This window comes from Micropterus salmoides, unplaced genomic scaffold (genome assembly GCF_014851395.1).
Source record: "Micropterus salmoides isolate LMB-PRFRI ecotype aquatic unplaced genomic scaffold, ASM1485139v1 Ms_hic_scaffold_2, whole genome shotgun sequence".
NCBI classification, from domain to species: domain Eukaryota; kingdom Metazoa; phylum Chordata; class Actinopteri; order Centrarchiformes; family Centrarchidae; genus Micropterus; species Micropterus salmoides.
In genome coordinates, this window is record NW_024041150.1 from 50,456,126 (window position 1) to 50,463,349 (window position 7,224).

The following is a 7,224-nucleotide window of genomic DNA, read 5'->3' on the forward strand; positions in this document are numbered from 1 at the left end:
CATTAATGGGCTTTTATTAAGTTTTTCTTTTAGGGGAAAACGGACAACTACCTTCCTGCAGCCTTCACACAACGACAAAATGTTACACGGTGTGCTGACACAAACTAAACAAGTTGGGAGACATTTCTGCAAGAAGAATTAAACTTTCATTACAACCCAAATCAAACAGCTGGACCGTCTACGCCACTTCGTTTTAGTTTAAAAACGAATATGATCTCTGTCCACACCATCGTCTTAGCTGCATATCAGACTTGATCTGCATCTATTTTAAAACGACCGAAAACGCTCATCTAGTGGCCGTTCACATGCGCGTGCTGGTGTAAACATAAGACATGGTCTATTCCAAAGTTCCAGATGATTTGGCGAAAGAATAAAGTACTACAGACGAAGAATCAGTCCAGATTTTATATTGCATGGACCGTTAACGAGCTGGGACTGTTGACTGAATGAAACATGGGAGGTAAAAGCGACTATGGCCGTGGAGAACATGCTGGGAGCCATCGCAAAGTAAATACGTTGACATACATAGCAAGGTACAAGATATTTCTATAAAAAAAATACCAAGTCAGAAACTCTGTCACCAGTTTCGGCTTACGACTTATGAGACCCAATCAGAGAGCTGAGCGTGAGCGGCTGCGTCGTGGTTTCTAAAGTCCGGCAGCGTTTTAGCGTTTTTCTCCGTTTTAGGTCTTCGCTTTAGCTGTTTTAGTGTGGACGGGAGGTGCAAACAGAGCAAAAGGTCTGTTTTAAAACCAAAAGGCAGCAGTGTGGACGGGGCCTGTAGTGGACATCCAGGTTGGCACAGCAGCACAGAGGAATGAAAAGAAAGAGGCACAAATATAATGAAAGTGCTGTAGTGTCAGTTATCTCTCTACGTAGATGAGTGAATAATATATTTACACTCTAAACACTCAAATACAGTAAGTAACTTGTTATTGTAAAAGTAAATAATGAATTAATGTAAAATCAAAGTAGAATCAAATTTACATGACTGCTGAACAAAGAACCTAACTGTTTAAATACGGATTAATTGTAAAAGTGAAGTACGTTCAACACCCGTCTCCGTCATATTCCCCATCTGTAGCGTTTCGGAGGCGGTTGCCATGGAGCCAGCCTGGCGGCAGCAGGGCAGGGGCGTGGCCGGGGCCAGGAGGCTCCGGGTGAAAGGTCACGACCCCTGCAGAAGGAGAGAGAGAAGCCGGGGGCCGCTGCAGCAGGAGCGTGGGGGGCAGGACGAGGAGGGCGGACAAAGTCCGCCACGGCGCCTGAACCTCAGCGCGGTGAGGACGGACTCGTTAACGCTGTCCTGGCGTGTTTCTTACAGAATATGAGCTGGCGTGATGAAATCCTCTGAACAGGAAACGGCCACAACTGACGGCAGTTTTTATCTGATCTTCCTCTCTGTGTGTGGCCGCCAGGCGTGTCGGTCCAGTCCAAGTTTGAGGAGATCAGGAAGTCCAACCAGGCTGCTGCTCAGCGATTGGTGGAGAGCCGTATCAGCTGCTCCTCCTCTGATGAAGACGACGACGATGATGGAGCTGTTGACCATAATGATGGAAAGAGAGGGAAGATCCTCTCATCGACCTTCACCACCTACACCGACCAGACAGGTGAGCCAGGTGTTACTATAGCAACAGCAGGTTACTTAGACACAACCCTTTTAATAGTTAAGTTAATAGTTCCTCCAGTTTTTGTCGTTGCTGAATTTTTTGTTTTACAGTCCGACACATAAAAACCACAGCTCGTCAAGCTTTACCTGTACTGCTGTGTGGAATTTATTTCCTTTGGACCGAGCTGGGCTAGCTGCTTCCCCCTGTTTCCAGTCTTTATGCTAAGCTAAGCTAAGCAGGGGCTTTAGCTTAACGTTCAGAGTGGAGAAGAAGAGGGTCAAACGGTTCCTGTAATATCTGTCTGTCTGCAGGTGGTGACGCCACAGGTCTGCTCAGAACCGGTCAGTACGTCAGTGACCTGTTTCAGTCTGGAGCTCTCACCTGTCTGATCTGCATCGCCTCCGTCAAGAGGACCCAGGCGGTGAGGAACGCACGCACAGATTTTCATTATTAAAATATTTGGCAAATCATTTTCTGTTCAGTTTTTTTTGTTGCTTCCTTTCAGTCAAACACTGTCATTACTGCAGCAGCAGCAGGAAGATCTGTAGCTCCGAATGGACGAGTCAAGCTTTTAGCCAAACATTAAGTAAATGAACCTTTAATGTCCGGATCACACTGATTCAGTATATTACTGGGATTTATTTTAAACACAGCCAGGGAGTACTGACAAAGACGTGATACCTGCTCAATAGTGGCCCTTACTGGTTCGACCGTTATGACCATGAACGGGTGTTAAGTTTCATCCCATGTGATATTAAAAGTTCTTGAATTAATTTGGTGAACTTTCCAGAAACCCTGTAGAAAGAGCCGGACCGCAGAGTGTTGGATCTGTTCTGTAGACGCCTGCAGCTCCTTCAGTTTCAACATGCTGCAGTCTGAGGACAGTCAAAGCTAACCTCTCTCTCTCTCCCCAGGTGTGGAGCTGCTCCAGCTGTTTCTCTCTCTTCCACCTGCCTGTATTCAGAAATGGGCCAGAGACTCTGCCTTCCTCGTCTCCTCTGTCACTGATGAAGACTTCGGTCAGAAGCAGCATCCCTGGCCCTGGTGAGGACAACACACCTGACGCCTCTTTTGTTTTTAGGTTTTCTTTCTTGTCCTTTGTTGTAAGTTTGTTTGAGTGTCTAAACCTCAGGAGATGATCTAAGATGAAGACATTAGGCACCGTTTTTTTTAAAGATATCTTATATAATTTAATGGTGGACATTAGGACCCAGCAGAAAACATCATGTGACGTGTAAAGTGTCTGAAGTTTTCACATCCACTCAGGGAGACCTGTACCTGTACACAAACGGCTTTACCTGAAGTTCAGTCAGCTCCACTTCCCTCTGTGGGCTCCTCAGTCCTTAACACCTCCATCCAGGATGCCACCAGACTCTGTGTTTTATGACGTGCATGTTTGTTTGGTACAAGAACACGTTTTCTTTGGATTTGGTGGGTCTTCTACCTGCAGAGCTCCTGTGGTTAGTGAGCAGTGCGTCGGTGTGTTGTCTGGTGGATTTACTCAGTCGTCAGGTTTCTGCTTCTTCCTGTCTGTCAAACAAAAAATCTTTTTGTGTTTGTCCTTGTAGCTTTAGATTTGCCCAGAGAAAATTAATCTTTAACATTTCTGATGGTAGATTCATAGTTTGAGTCATTTTATAAAGTCAAAGATTCAAACATGATCCTTTCAGATGTACAATCAGCTTGTCTTGTCATTATTGAATATTTGGGCCGTTGGTTGGACCAAACAAGACATCAGACATTTTAACTGTTGTGATGTTTTACAGCCAAATGATTAAAGCATGATGAATCACAGATGAATCAGTTATAAGAATCATCAGTTACATCTCTAATCTTTCCTAATTTTCTGTCCGCAGTCCAAAGTGTCGAGCAGAATATCCTCCGAGTGCCACGCCCAACAGGTACGTATTATAAATTCACTGTATGAAGTTTTATGGACTTTAGAGCACGTCCAGGCTGCATTCACACTGTACAACCTCTAACAACACCTGTGGATGTCCGCAACAAAGGCCAGGTCTATTTTTAAGAAATGTTGTTATGGGCTGGCCCAACTGGACCCATACAGACTGTGAGATGGACAAATCAAAGGCACTAACACAAAGGCTGAGAGAGTAAGTAAATCATCATCCAGATGTTGCTGCTCATCAGGCATGAGCGTATGGATGTTTTACAGATATCAGAGAGCAACCTCTGCTGTGTTGTCTGAGCACTGTGTGTTAATCTCAGGCGTTGGCCTGCGTGCGTACAGTTTTGGCTGTGACATGTTCAGAAGCTCTGCTGTGGGAGAACAGCGTCCTTTTCCTGTTGTAAATTAATCTGTAGACTTCCTCCCACATCTGAGGACAACAGCTGTGATCGGTGACTGTTCATTTCAGTTAGTCAAATTTAAAACGGACGACGATTCACATGATGAAATGTATGAAAATGTCCCCAGAAACCTGAAGATTAAACATACATGAATACAGTCTGTTGCAGTCCAGCAGAGGGCTCCACACTCCAGACAGTACGAAACGTTAAGAAGTCAGACTAAAGTTTCTATAAAGACTTAAAGCAGTGGAGCTGGTTTCTTTCAAAATAAGTCTTTTCAGGGAAACAACTTTGAAACTGAATCAAAGCTCAGTTCAGACAAACTTTAATGTCAAAATGGTGACATTGTAATTCTTGTGCTCAAGGGAATTGTTATTTTATTAGTAATGTTTTTTAAGCAAAGAGTCTGAGTTAATTATTGGGGAAAATAATCATCTGATTAGATTAGTTTTTTGTTGAAGTCCTAAGCTGCTGCAAATTTCTTTACGTTTACCTTTTTCTGTGTGTGTGCTGTGTTCAGGTACATGTGTTACTGTGGGAAGCTGCAGGATCCTCCAGCTGACCCCTGGTTGGCCCCTCATTCCTGTGGCTCCGTCTGTCAGAAGGAGCTCAAACCCACATGTGGACACACCTGTCTGCTGCTCTGTCACCCGGGTAACCACACACAACCTTGTTTATTGCCTTGTTAATATCCTGTCAGAGTAATTAACGGATTCATTACCATCAATAAACACGTGTATTTTCAGGTCCGTGCCCTCCGTGTCCAAAGATGGTGGCAGTTTCCTGTATGTGTGGCAAAGCTAAGCCCCTCCCCCGTCGCTGTAGCAACAAGGTACGCATAAAAAGTAGAAAAGATCAAAAGTTTAAAGCTTTAAACTTTGTTATTGACGTGTTTCACTGGACTGGATTTGACTGATGAAAATGATCCAATCAGAAGCGGCGAGAGATGATTGGCGGCTTGAAATGATAAACGAGTGAAGACTGCAGGGCTAACTGTGTGTGTGTGTTGTCTCTCCAGGCCTGGTCGTGTCAGAAGCAGTGCAGCAAGTTGTTACCTGTAAACAGCACACCTGTACGCAGCCCTGTCACACAGGTACACACACAGATCCAGACACAGCCACAAGTTCTGTTTCTGAACAGTGACAGACACTGTTCACTATGATGTGCACTGTATTTTTAAGTTCTGTAGTTTGAGTGTCTGAAATTTATCCTCCATATATGTTCCAGTCCAATACTGGAACAGAAAAACTAAATGTCTCTACTCAACCCTACCAATCCCACAATGCAATGCATCACATTTTATAGATGTGAAAATTACTGTGTCGTAACAGTGATGCTACAAAATGATTATGATAAGTGTCAAACACAGGCTGTATAAAACATGGACATAGTTGCCATGATGTCACCCTTAGGTTTCTGTAATGTGAAGCTCACTGTGTCGCCATCTTGGCAGTGCCTGACTCAAAGAGTTGGAGCTGAGGTGAGCTGAATGAAGCCTGGTTGCTGCAGACCTGTGTGGAACCCATCTGCCACATTTAAAGTGGCCAAGCCCTTTATTATAAATACTTTAAGTAATAAATAATTTAAATGGGGAAATTCCAGAACATGAAAGGGAAATTAGAGATTGACAAACTGTTTGTCGACTCACTACTTCTGCCCTCAGTGGACTGATCTCACTAGGTTCACTTCAGTTTTTTACAAAAGGAACGACCCTTGTGATTGCGGGCCGCCGTGTTATTGATGAAGTTATCAGCTGCTAAGGACCGCCAACATGGCCGCCTGTAACTCCTGTCTGTCTGTCAGAGTGCTCCCCCTGTCCAAGAGTCAGCGTGCAGAAATGTGTGTGTGGACGAGAGAAAGCAGAGAGACCCTGCGCCAGCCCTCGGTGGAACTGTCAGCAGGTACTACTGCACTCAAAATACAGTAATAATGTACTGTTACACTGTGATACTGCTCTGCTGGACTGTTAGGCTTCACAATGTCAGCAGGCACTACTCACTCATAATACTGCGCTTTTATACAGTAAACTGTTCTGCTGGACTGTTATGACTGTCAGCTGGTACTACTACACACATAATACTTCAGTACTGCACTTTTATACTGTAATACTGCTCTCTGCTGGACTGTTAAGCTGATGATCACAGCAACTTTAGAGCAATCGTACTGGGCAACGTTGCTGTCAGTGGTAATGAGTAGGGATGGGGATCGTTAATTTTTATTGATATTGATACCCTTATTGAGACTGTTTAACGATCTGATTCTTTATCGATACCACTATCGATACTTTACTATTTTTAGTGATGGTTATTTAGTAAACCAGGCATGAGGTTGGCCTGCACGGTATGTGGAAAATATTCAGTGTGCGATAACGTTATATATTGAGATGACATATCACTTGCGATAATAAACATATGTTAAAGTGTGCATATTAACTGCCTAGTTGTTTTTATTTAATATTTTAAATACAGCTAAATGTTGTTTTTAGAGCATTAATGTTTACAACAGCAAAGTAACTCAATAACTTTATCTGACATCACAAGTAGTGAGTGATGTTTAGAAATAATAACATCAGTCTGTATCAGTCCCTCCTCCTCTTTTCGCTGGCTGCAGGTAATGTTACCAGGTAGAAGGAGGTGCGGCTGGTTTGTCTCAGCCAGCAGTTGAGTTTTTAAGACTACAGACCAGTCTGTGCTTCAGACAGACAGCTTTCTATTTAGCTTGTTTTTAACATTTGGCTAATGCCAAGCTAGCGTTAGCTGTGGTTATATAAAACAGGATGATATGCTGAAGACAGAGATGATTTAATTACCATTTCTACATGTTTAACGTTACCTTACAGACCGTGTGTTGATATTGTCTTTTTTTCTTGCGAAGTTTTATCGCATGTACTTACAGTAACGAGCGCAGCTGTCATAACTAACGTTACAGTAGATTCCCCGCGACGGTGCAGCCTGTCACTCAGCTGCCGCTGTGTGTGTGTGTGGTGTGTGTGTGTGCGCGCTCCTCCACACAGAGAGCAGCAGAGACTGCAACCTGATGATTTTCTTATCCATTGCGTTTCAAATTAAATTAGATTTGACGCTCGAAATTTAACGTTACATCATAGGACCCGCAAGTCTCGATAGCAGTATCAATAAGCTCGAACCTTATGGATTTTCGGGTTTTTTGAGAAATTTGGATCCGGTTGATCCCCATCCTTAGTAATGAGTAAAGATTACTACCGTAATCCCCTTCCCCCACCACTTTGCCACCCGCTGATAGTTGATCTTGCCACTAGCAAGACTGCTCATAAAGTTGCCCCGTGCAT

General features: G+C 43.6%; 1 pseudogene; it reads left to right on the forward strand.

The window, feature by feature from the left end:
- Positions 1–1,088: 1,088 nt before the first annotated feature.
- LOC119912602 overlaps positions 1,089–7,224 on the forward strand; it is a 29,047-nt pseudogene continuing 22,911 nt past the window's right edge.